Below are 13,623 nucleotides of genomic sequence, written 5' to 3'. Positions count from 1 at the left end.
AGAATTCCTAAGCTGGAGGGTCACCAAACCGAGTATTTGTACCTGCGGGCATGAAACGCAGCCCCTCGAAGAAAGGGGGTCAGTACGAGATATGTACTGAGTATACAAAGCATGAAATACAATGAAGAAGATCATGACTGAAATAAAGATAACAGAAGACAAGTATAACAATCAAGATACCAATGTACTTGTGCCTTATGAGATGAGAATCATGTATGTCTATATCATATACCATACCCGGCCCATTATGGGACTCGGTGAATAAAGTCATCATATATCATACTCGGCGCCATAATCACATCATCATCATCATCATATATATATATCGTACCCGGCCCTCTAGTGAGGGACTCGGTGAACAATGCAGTGAAACTGCGCACGAAAACATACCTGGCCCGGGACTCGGTGAACGATACATTAACAGTATGCACGAGCAGAGAAGTGAGCAACCATATGCAAACTAAATCATCATCTGAGACTCAATAGAATAAGTAGAATAAACTAACACTTGAGTATCAAAGACAACAGTTATGTCAAATGCCCCTCGAATGTCATTATGGATCATATCAAATAGAACTTCAGGAATCATAGACACATATCAAAACATAATGGAATGGGTTCTAGATGTTACACCCCGTAGTTTCTGTACGTTGAGATTCGTTAGGTATTAGCTATTCAATTACACACATCAGAGTTACTGTCGAGAAGATGTAAGATCATAGGTGCTCGTGTTACCGTTATAAGAGTCCAAGTTCGCGTAACAGGTCATAGGAGGATTGGAAAACCAGTGAACTAAGGAGATTAAGGTTCCGAGACTTTGAAGGAAAGTTGGGCAAGGTTTGGTACGAAATTTTTTGTCTAACTAGAAGGAAGAATATGTTTTAGTATATTAAGAGTTTTGAAGTGAAACTAAAGTCTAAAGTGAAGTTCGGGAAGTCTAGTTTCCAATGCAACAAACCGCTCCTCAATAGGACATCGGGCCAAGGAGATATGGAGGTTACAAGTTGGACTGGCAGACCACCAAAATGGTCTGCGCGAACGCGCCAGGGAGTGGCGCGAACGCGCAGAAGGCCAAGGGCCAATACAGCGCGAACGCGCCACCACGAGGCTCGAACGCGCTGAACAATTTTAAGGCCCAGATTCGGGATGAAGGTTATATGATAAGAATGTGATAATAACTTATATATGACATTTGGAGACCATATGGGGTGAATTGGTTCATATGGCAATTTATGAAAAGCCCTCGTTGCTGTATCATAAGTGGGGCCCACACACCGGGATTTTATAAAGGACACATGAAGAGATATATGAGAAATACATGGAAAGTTGAGCAAGTCCTAAGAAGGACCCTTAAGCAAGAAATGGGCATAAGCCCTCCAAAAGGACGATATAAGGAAACATTTTCGGATGATCTGACTTGGAGGGGCCAAAACGATGTTATAAGTTTGGAATTTGGAAAACCACCAAGCATGAAAGTTGTATATAATTGAATTATCTTTCCAACCATAGGTTGTGGCCCCTCACAGCACATCTGGATCAAGAGTTATGATCTTTTTACTGAACAAAGGTGCAGTCAGAAAAAATAACCCAGCGCGAACGCGCCCAAAGGGGGCGCGAACGCGCTGAAGGAAATTTAAGTCGGTCTAGGCAGAACCTGGACCGCTATTTAAAGGGGGATACCCCCTCATTTTCGTCCCAAACCACCCCAAACTCTCTCTAAATTTCCAGAATATTCCCCAACTTTCCATCATCAACTTTTTAGCCTGAAACCAGGTATAATTCCCAAATCCCGATCCAGACGGCGTATAATTGCAACTACAAAATTGTGTATTAATGTGTTGTGGCTTAAGCTCAAGGTGGGGGAGTGAAGATATAGCATTCTTATCGAAAGAAAGGTATGAATCTCTTTCTATTAACGTTAATCTTAGTTTATTTACGGAGAAGGAGCTGTAAAATTGTTATAAAATGATTCTGTGATGGAAATACGGGACAAACACCATATGGGATGTTTATGAAGTATTTTGGTGTTGGAAACATTATGGTTAATGTTGGTATTGTTGTGGTTGTTTTTGGTTGTTGAATTGAGAATTCAGGCTAGGCACATAAACAGGGGAGATGCTACCTGATTTTCGGCAGAATATAGAATAGTTTAATTTGAAGCTTGGAACAAGTGTACGATAAAGAGGCTAACGTTAGTACAAATCCTCTTAAATGTATACTTACGAGCTCGGATGCATAAGTATAGCCAATAGGAGGTTGAACAGGTATGTTAAGGCTCGTCCCTTTCTTTCAAAGGTATGATTCCTATGGTATGATTCCATAAGCATTTCTATAAACTTCTTGATTTCAAAAGTTAGAAGTTTATGACTTTTAAAGCTTCTTATGATGTTGAGAATGAGAATGTTCTACGAAGATTACGACGATGATGATTTTATGCCTAAGGTCTCAAGTTATGATTTCAACGATGATGTGAAAATGTTAAGCTATTTCATGATTCTCGATTTATTTCATTGTTGTTGATCTCACCTTATAAATTGTTCCTTCAAGGTGGGATAGAGCGATAGTTTTTATTTGAACTTCTACGTATGCCATGAGTATAGTATATGTATATGGCTATTTTTGTGACTTTACATAGTTCTACTTTTTTATTTTGATTACGCACTGCACTCATTTTCATTCTTCATGCATTTAGAAGGCACAGTTGACAGGGGGTGACACTGTGACCTTTGTTATATATATATAAGGCACAGTTGACAGGGGGTGACGCTGTGACCTTTGTTGTGTATATATAAAGCAGAGTTGACAGGGGGTGACGCTGTGGCCTTTGTTGTGATATGTATATGTATGGCACAGTTGACAGGGGGTGACGTTGTGGCCTTTGTTGTGATGTGTATATGTATGGTACAGTTGACAGGGGGTGACGCTGTGGCCTTTGTTGTGATGTGTATATATATGGCACAGTTGACAGGGGGTGACGTTGTGGCCTTTGTGGTGATATTTCTATGGACATATGTGTTTCTTTGATAGAACTGTACTGATGCATTTATGTTGCTCATTCATTGACATGTCCCAAATGTTTTCTAGGACTTTATGTATATGTTGATTTCATGCCTTACATATTCAGTACACTATTCGTACTGACCCCCTTTCGTCGAGGGCTGCGTTTCATGCCCGCAGGTACAGACGCTCAGTTTGGGGATCCTCCGGCTTAGGACTTCTGCCCAGCCACTTGGAGAGCTCCATTGTTCCGGAGCTTGAGTTATTTTGGTACAGATCCTTTTGGCATAGACTTGGTTATACTCTTAGAGGTCTGTAGACATATGTGGGTTGTGTATATACGATTAGGTTAGCTATATCGATGTAGTTTGTCTTGGGTGTCCCCGTGTATAGTGGCAGCTTTATCGACTTGCATATTTGTTATGTTTTGGTTAACTGTGGCTTCTCAGGAGACAGGTTCTCTTTGATGTACGACATGATGAGTTCATAACATGCTTTTACAGAGTGCCATATTGTTTTCAGTTTCAGTCTGATGATATCTAGCAGGTCGTATACGGGTGCCCAGCTCGGGCACTAGTCATGGCTGATCGGTTTGGGTCGTGACAAAAGTGGTATTAGAGCAGTTCGTCCTAGGGATTGTCTACAGACCGTGTCTAGTAGAGTCTTGTTTATCGGTGTGCTGTGCACCACATCTATAAACAGGAAGCTATAGGACATTTAGGATGTCATCATTCCTTCCGATCATAGATCGTGCAGTAGAGCCAATGATAGGAAAGCTCGTTCTTTGTACAATTTTTGTTAAACTGCAGGACTGTATTGGAGAAAAGGACAAGTTCAGTTAGTGGGAGCGTAAGTAAGGCTCCAAAGGGGGACATAAGACCCGTGTCACCCGTCGACTCAGGATCGAGGATGTCAAGAGGTATAAGAAAAAGCATCAGCTATTCCATTGAGACGGGCCCATCGGAGGACGTGGTTCCAGTAGGAGGAGACCCGACTGGGAAATCATATGACAAAGACCCGTTTAAGGGTTCACAAAACTCCTGTAGACGAAAACGTAATGGAGGAAGTACAGAGTTTGGCACATTTAGGTTTTCCTTACGTTTCAGCATTATGTTAGGCCAGACTAGTAGACGGTGGGAAGACAAGGACGGAGAGCACATTTCACTCTATAGCCCACCAGATTAAGCTAAGGACCGAGCAGCTGCAGGTATACGAGTTCTTATTGGAATTTCCTATGTGCGTATGTAATTACTTCAGGGCAATAATGAATACTGATGAGCGTAAATCCAAAGTGGCCAATAACCAAGCATTCATAAGTAACGGCGACCAAGGTGTTTTCGCCACTATTGGGCATCTGGAAAATCTAGGATGAAGGGTAGTCATACACATAGGTGAAAGGTGAATATTGAGGATTTAAACGGCCAAAATAATAATCGTGTAGTCGGAAGAGTAAGAGACCTTTTTTAATTCGGTGGGAGATGCATTACGGGAATGTTTTGGAATCTGTTAAGACCTCAACTTGCTCTAGATAATATGACGAAGGTCATGCAGTAAGGTGGGTGCGATTATATCAGCACTAACACACTGGATCTTATCAGAGTTTCAAGGTTAAGCGTGCTGGAGTGCGAGAAATATTAGGATGGGTGACCCCCTGGGAAGCGTGCAAAAAAACAAAAAGTTCTATGAATTTAGACATAAGAGGCAAATGAGAAGCTAGAGTAGCCTAAGGGAAATTGAAATATGCGGAGTGATTGGAAACCTTAGGAGGTTGCATAGGACGAGGCAGACTAGAACGGTGAAAAGAAAGGAGGTGCATCACAACTCTAGAATTAGGATGAGTTAAGTAGCGTTTGGAAATACTTTGTAAGCAAGGCGTTAGAAATTATATATAGATATGAATGCGTATGATATCCCATATGTGGCTGTATCAACGGGTATGTGTATCCCAGCAACCGGCGTTGCGGTATATTAAAGGCATTGATTGAACAGGGTAATAAAGTTCAAGTGATAGAAGAACGTTACCAGGTGAGCTGATGTTACTTTCATTACAGGTTAGGTTTGGAAAGTTCTAATGCAATGACATCTGGAAAAGAAAGAAAGTGAGTATATGGAAGGTAAAGAGACCAGAAATGTCGAAAAACAAAAACGGGTAAGAGACTTGAGTGAGTGAAGTCTCCAAGAGAGACGACGGGCAAAGCACAGGACTATTTGGGTAAAATTTCGAAGGTAGGCATCTGAAAGGGATAAAGTGTGGTAGTATAGAACAAAAGAGGAGTGTGTGTTATTAGAGAACGGATTTCAATAAGTCGGACTAAAAGGATAGCGACCATAACGAGGAATATGAGGTAAGAGAAAGAATGATTAGGCCTTGCAACGATGCTAAGAGATTTTCAGCTCTCGCGAGGTATATAAAAGGACAAATGGATAGTCGTATTGACATGGTTGCCTCGGATATAAAGAAGTTGTCCTAAAAGGTAACTTAAGAATAGAACGGATTTGCACGTTCAAAGGAATATTTGACAAACTTCTGAGCTAATACTATAAATAACAAAGAGGAGAAGGGCGCTTGAGAAGAAAGGAACGTATGGAGGATTAAGGACGAAAGTAGGGAAAGTATACTAATGGGTTGATCGACGAAAGAGGAAAGCATTTAGGAGTAAAGTAACTGAAAACCTTCAACCACGAGGGTAAGAAGGATACTCTGATGAGTTGGCTGTAGGAAACCGATCAATTATCGAGATAAGAATGAGGATGGTGGGGCGATACAAATGATTCGGAAATTAGTGACATAGAACAACAATTCCTGTAAAGATCGAGAGATGCGATCATAGAGGAAATATAATGAAATGTAAGAAACGTGCATGGAGGACAACCTGGCCGTGACATCAGAAAGATAGATGAAGGCTCGATGAACGAGGATGGGGAGATTGTACATTGTAAGCATTCCGTGCTAACAGAAAGAAGTAGCGGGACACTTGAAAAACACAGATACACAGCTGCAACCCAAACGCGTAGTCAGGAAGAATTACGAATAAGTGCGCTAAATGGGTGAAAGGACTGGTAGTGGACGCAAGAGTAGGGAATTTGGATAAAACGGTATCGTATACACATAAATGGAAGGGGAACTCAAGGTAAGAAGAATTTTAGATATGTTATAAGCAAGGTCGGTAGGAAAGACGAGGAGTAAGGTATAATCGAAGACTTCATAGATGACGTGGTGACTCTCGATGTCCCCATTAAATCGTGGGATCGAAAAAAAAAACCGTTATTGGATACAAGACTGTAACTAGAAAGAAGATAGACAAGTCAGACCATACGATGACGGAACCCCGGCCTTAAGAAGATCGTGAAGGACGGCAGATAATTGTCGAAGACGACGGTTTCTCAAAGGCTATGGGCGTATAAGGACCTTCTTAATAAGGGGGGAAGAACATACTAGACTTGAAAGGAGCTATGACGTTTCAAGCCCCAGAAAAGGAGATTTATTAGCTCGGGCCAGAGTTCGAGGCGTATTGGCATATCGGGAAGGTAACGGAAAGACGAAGAAACGAATTGACAATAAGTGTACCATGAGGTAGACATAGGGAGAAAGTATGGAAAATAACTCAAGAGATCACTTTACGCCAAGATGAACTACGATATTTCTAGACCTTGATTTGAATCCCTCGTATCGGGCAAAAATTACGCCGTACCTAAGTATCCAGCGACATGCCCTAAAGGGTAATAAAGAGAATAAGGAAGGTCTATAAGCTAAGTTCACAAAGGATAATGGAGAGGATGACGAACCCAAAGGACACTTGGGATGACGATGACAATTGTAATAAAAGGAACAACGATTGGTAGTTCGGAAATGTTTGAAGGAAAGAAAGAACGCTGCTCCTACGAATGGAAATGAAAGAGTTCACCGGATATTAGAAATTAGTTGAACTTGGATTATAAGTTTGCCATAAATGTAACAGGACTGCGAAGGATAATAAATAGCGAAGAAATATTACGTATATACATATTTTGGATATTGATATAACTGGCCTTGGAAAGGAACATAACCATTATGCTCATTAGCAACAAAGTCATGATTGGATAAATATTTAGAATGTAAGATTAAGAGGGATAGTGACAAAGATGTAAAGGAACATGGAGCCGAACTAATGAACTACAGGGAGTCGATGCAAGTGTATGTCTAAGATCAACAGGTATAAAAAGGATAGCCCGAGATGGTACCGAAGAGATAAACGCAAAGAGTGTGCCGTATATGAACAAGGTAATTGTCCACTAGCAGGGAAACAAAGAGCGCGAAAAAGAGAATACTTACAGACCGACGAATAGTTAAGGCACAATAAGAAAGATTACAATAATGGAGACAAAACGAGAGCGAGGTGCTAGTTAATTCCCGACGATGTACATGAGGACAAAGAAGTGGAGGAAGCTGACTGAAAGTAATGAAAGAGTTAAGGGAGGATGAGCAGAGACTGAACCAAGTTATAGTCTAAGCAAACGGTAATCGGACCCTAAGGGAAGAATAACGGTTCTAAGGAATCAAAGATGGTGTTGTGGGTTAGCAATACTGCAACATTCGAGGACGAATGTTTCTAAGGGGGGAAGGATGTTACACCACATAGTTTTTGTACGTTGAGATTCGTTAGGTATTAGCTATTCAATTATAGACATCAGAGTTATTGTCGAGAAGATGCAAGATCATAGGTGCTCGTGTTACCGTTATAAGAGTTCGAGTTCGCGTAACAAGTCATAGGAGGATTGGAAAACTAGTGAACTAAGGAGATTAAGCTTCTGAGGCTTTGAAGGAAAGTTGGGCAAGGTTTGGTACGAAAATTTTGGTCTAACTAGAAGGAAGAATATGTTTTAGTATATTAAGAGTTTTGAAGTGAAACTAAAGTCTAAAGTGAAGTTCGGGAAGTCTAGTTTCCAATGCAACAAACTGCTCCTCAATAGGACATCGGGGAAAGGAGATATGGAGGTTACAAGTTGGACTGGCAGACCACCAAATGGTCTGCGCGAACGCGCCAGGGAGTGGCGCGAACGCGCAGAAGGCCAAGGGCCAATACAGCGCGAACGCGCCACAACAAGGCTCGAACGCGCTGAACAATTTTGAGGCCCAGATTCGGGATGAAGGTTATATGATAAGAATGTGATAATAACTTATATATGACATTTGGAGACCATATGGGGTGAATTGGTTCATATGACAATTTATGAAAAGCCCTCGTTGCTGTAAGATAAGTCGGGCCCGCACACTGGGATTTTATAAAGGACACATGAAGAGATATATGAGTAATACATGGAAAGTTGAGCAAGTTCTAAGAAATATCCTTAAGCCAAAAATGGGCATAAGCCCTCCAAAAGGACGATTTAAGGAAACATTTTCGGATGATCTGACTTGGAGGGGACAAAGGGATATTATAAGTTTATTATTTGGCCAAACACCAAGAACGAACGTTATAGATAATTTAATTATCTTTCCAACCATAGGTCGTGGCCCCTCACACGACATCTGGATCAATAGGTATGATCTTTTTACTGAACGAAGGTGCAGTCAGAAAAAATAACCCAGCGCGAACGCGCTGAAGGAAATTTAAGTCGGTCCAGGCAGAACCTGGACCGCTATTTAAAGGGGGAGACCCCCTCATTTTCATCCCAAACCACCCCAAACTCTCTCTAATTTTCCAGAATATTCCCCAACTTTCCATCATCAACTTTTTAGCCCGAAACCAGGTATAATTCCCAAATCCCGGTCCAGACGGAGTGTCGATCTGGTCGTCGACGACTTTAAATTTCCAGTGAGCAATATGTTATTTCCTTCATTTCGACGGTGAGAAGGACGGACCGTCGATGTGAACGATGGAGTGTCGATACTTCCGTCGAGTGGTCTTCACCCCATGACAATTTTACGGTACGATCGACGAAGCGTCGACCAGTTCGACGGTACAAAGGATAGCCGTCGAACTCCCCTTTTGCTGAGCTGTGCCAAGGTTCATTCGACGAACTGTTCTTTCTTGCTGTTAAATTCTTTGGAATCTTAATTAAGATTATTAATAGTCCCTTCTGACTTGTGGGAGCTTCAGGTACGTCTCAACTCGCGTTAGTCCCTTCACCGCTCAGCAATCCCAAAGTTCGAGGTGTAACATTCTTCCCCCCTTTGGAACATTCGTCCTCGAATGTTGATTACTCGAAAATCTACAAATATTTCGCCAGAGCTTCCCCTGTAACATGACACTACCATCCTGTCACAACAACCCACAATAATATGCCTTACAGGGCTACAATACAATTAGACTTTACGAAAATTTCACAGAAACTCCCGAAGACAAGGGATATGAAGTCTGAGTAATGATGGACATAGGGGTATTCAGACACTATAATTATTACACTTCATTTAATGCATTTCTACCTCACATCGTTGACGTTTCACCTTGAGTTTCGCCTGGGGGTTGGAATACATGTGGGTACGTGAATTCCATTTTCTCTTTCACCTCCTGAGTCATCCCTCTCTGTTGTTGTGCTGCCGTCAGACCTTTACTGAGGTTACTTCTTTATTCTGAGGTCTCCACACTTTTCTATCTGGGATAGCAACAGGTACTTCTTCATGTGCTAGTTCTGTTATTACTTGGACGTCATCCACCGGGACTATTCTTGTCGGGTTTCCAACACACTTACTCGTAGCATATCCTACAAGATCTTGATAGTACGTTCGGCCTGCTTATTAGTCCATGGATAAAAGGTTGTGATAAACTTCATTTGGGTGCTCCTAGGCCCTTTGAAAAAAATTTCCAGAACTTAGTTGTGGACTGTGCCCTCCTGGAAGAGAATGAGCTGCTTTGGTTAATCTGTCCACGATTACTCATATAGAATCATAATTGCCTCGGGAACGGGGTAACCTCACAATAAGATCCCTGTTAACCACATGAATTATTCTGTGTCTCAGGCCTGCATGCCTTCTTCTTGTGACTAGCATCCCCCACTATATTTACAACATTCTCTAGTGTCATATCTTCATTTGGGACAGAAGGATATTCAATCTCGGAAGCACTTAAATCAAATATGAAGACAGAGAAATGAGAATTTCCATTATGATCGAAAGGTAAAAAGTAATCACAACCAATTGAATAGTACTCCTTGAACTGGTTCCAACCCTCCTTCAACCATGTCATACAATTAGAGTTTTGCAATTTTTTTTTTATCAATTTGCGTCGCTTGGGACCTCAAGGAACACAACATCTCCCAGACCGGCCTCGCACTTCACTAAACTTCATCTGAAATTTGTGACTTAGAGGAATGAGGAGATAATATAATCTTGGAGAGTCGTGGGACTACCCCCCTCCTGTCGCCGGCGTTTTACCATCCTTGCCGACTCAAAGCCCTTCTTCCTCTTATTCTTCTTGCTTTTGGATGTCACCTTATTCAACTGTTTGTAATCAATACACATTCGTAGGGAACCATCTTCCCTTCTCACGAACAAGACTGGTGCTCCCCACGGTGAGGAACTGGGTTTAATGAACCCCTTCTCAAGAAAATCCCTCAACTGTGCCTTGAGCTCTCTCAACTCTGTTGGCGCCATTCGATAAGGAGGTATAGAAATGGGCTTGGAGTCCAACAAAGACTCCATGGCATCCCTTCCATTCAAGTATGGGCTCTTCCTGGAATTGGAATCGAACCACCTCCACTCGGCAATCAGCATTAGCATAACAGGATGTTAGCCAATGCCTACCCATAATCACATCAAGGTATATCATCTTTAACTCAACCGACTCAGCTTCAGTCTGACGATCACATATCACGAGAACACAATTCTTATACACCCGTCTTACGATCACAGGATCACCAACCGGAGAGAGTATCTTAAAAGGTTTGATCGACTCGGGTTTCACCCCAATACGCCCAGCAGGACACGGGGTGACATAGGAGAAAGTAGAACCCGGATCGATCAAAGAATATACATCACGGAAAATATAGTCAACGTACCTGTGACAACATCTGGGGAGGACTCAAGATCCTGTCGACCAGCTAAAGCATATACGCGAGGTTGAACAGTACCTGAAGTAGATGCTCCCCCTCTGCCCCTACCTCTACCTGCTGGAATTTGAGGAGTCTGCACTGTGGGGCGTACTGAAGAAGATCCCTCTACTGAACCTGTAGGTTGGGCCCCAACTCTGCCCCTCATCGAAGGACTGTCTCTCATCATGTGGACAACTTGACCGCAGGCATAACAAGCATCCGAACCCTGACGACACCGTCCGGAATGTGATCTGCCGCACCGGGGGTCTCCCTTGGCTAAAATCTCCCCTAAACCGAGAATCTGAGGTCCTCGAGCTCTGGCCCTGTCCTGACCGGGAAGAACGATCGAACCTTCTATTTGAGAACCTGGGAGGCCCACTAGCTACTGGCTGGCCTGAGTGCCTAGAATAGTTCCGCCTTGATCCCCCTCGATATTCGCTGCTCGCTCCCATCGATCTTGCCCTCTTACTTTGCCTTCTATCATCATTCCGGTCACCCCATCACGGAGGTTGTTGTCCTTCTAGATTCTGAGCATGGGCTTGTATATGAGAAATGTCTATCCCTACTTGCAACGAAGCCGTCAAACAGTCCTTGAATAAGTTTGGCCCCAAACCACTCACAAATCTATGTACACGATCCCCCATGTCGGTCACCATAGTCGGAGCATACCGGGCCAAGGAATTAAATTGTAGGCTATATTCCCGGGCACTCATGCTCCCTTGCTTTAAATTTAAGAATCTATCCGCTCTAGCTCGGCGGACCTCGGGCGGCAAGTAGTGATGAATAAAAACATCTACAAACTCTCGCCAAACCGGAGGAGGCGCATTATCTCCCCTTGACAATACCTAATTGTTGTACCATATAACTGCCACGTCCCGGAGTCTATAAGAGGTCAACTCCACGTACTCGGTGTCAGAAGCATGAATGGCTCTCAACGGCCTCAGTATTTCATCAACAAAGCCCTGTGGGTCCTGATCTGGCTTCGACCCAAAGAACTCCGGAGGGTTCAAAGTCATAAAATTACGAGCTCTAGTACTGGCGGATTGATCATTCTGGCCCGCATTCTGTCGTTGTGCCTGGGCAGCAACCAACTAGCTTCATCTTATAGGAGAACTATGGAAAACTTAAAGGATTCATGTTTTTTTTTGAAAGAAGAGATAAGCCTCACACTAGAGCATTCATTAACATTTTGGAAACATCATATCGTGAACATCTATCATTTACGTACTCTAACTCATTTCTTTGTGTAGCAAATTAGGGTCATAGGCTTTCCGGCACTCGAAGACTTTATGAAGGAGGAGGGAAATCGTGCTACAAGATTCATGCCATAGAAGGAAAGGACTAGCCTCACATACCTTTGTCGTTTAGTTAAGCTATCGTCCACTTGTCCTTCTTCAATGTCGCGTTGCTACCTTCATGAGAGAATTCGTATTATCGTTAGTTAATCGACTAAGAGAACGCGTCACCATTTCTAGAGAAAATTGGGCAGCATCCCCTTTGTTTCTACTACTCTTCCCTTGACCAATTTCCAACTCCCAAACATTCACAACAATACTCACAATATAATAACCAACAATCATCATTTATGTACATTAACCACAATCCACCACTTTTTCTCCATTTTCCCCACATTTATTCTTATGATTCATTATTGTGTTTTCGCGTATATAATACTTATTTGATGATACAAACGTCATTTATAACGTATTCACAATCACAACACATCAACACTCCTGATTCAATCCAACTACCATTCAACCATTGCACTATTCACCCATTTATGACCCATTTGCTATGTCTTTTTACAAGTCAAGTATTTCATCATTTAATCTCTCAAACCATTGAAGAAGAGTCATAAAACTTACCTAATGACGGATGAACAGCTTTTGAGTGGAACTCCTCTTCTTGCTTCAAAACCCTAACTCACTCTTCTTGAGTTTTCTTAGCTTAGGTGAACTTTTAATGGGTTTCTCAAACTTGATTCCATGGATTTGGTGTAGTTGATCATGGATTTCCTTTCATTTATTGTGGATGAATGGTGGGGAAGGTTCTAGAAAGTTCTTGGGTGTGGAGAGAATGAAAATGAATGAAATAAAACGAGGGGAGGGTCTTATATTATTTCATGAAATCAGTCCCGATCGAGATGCACGGAGCAATCGACGGAGCGTCGATCTGGTCGTCGACGACTTTAAATTTCCAGTGAGCAATCTGTTACTTCCTTCATTTCGACGATGAGAAGGACGGCCCGTCGATGTGAACGACGGAGCGTTGATACTTCCGTCGAGTGGTCTTCACCCCATGTCAATTTTACAGTACGATCGACGAAGCGTCGACCAGTTCGACGGTACAAAGGACGGCCGTCGAACTCCCCTTTCGCTGTGCTGTGCCGGAGTTCATTCGATGAACTGTTATTTCTTGTTGTTAACTTATTTGGAATCTTAATTAAGATTATTAATAGTCCCTTCTAACTTGTGGGAGCTTCAGGTACGTCTCAACTCGCGTTAGTCCTTTCACCGCTCAGCAATCCCAAAGTTCGAGGTGTAACAATTAAAATCGGGATTCAAAAGTCCTTGTCTCATATCTAAAAAATAATCTTGTCCTTGAACATATGTCGAT

Source organism: Lycium barbarum, chromosome 2, assembly GCF_019175385.1.
Source record: "Lycium barbarum isolate Lr01 chromosome 2, ASM1917538v2, whole genome shotgun sequence".
NCBI classification, from domain to species: Eukaryota; Viridiplantae; Streptophyta; class Magnoliopsida; order Solanales; family Solanaceae; genus Lycium; species Lycium barbarum.
The sequence above is the reverse complement of the archived record's forward strand: the minus strand, read 5'-3'. Positions refer to the sequence as shown.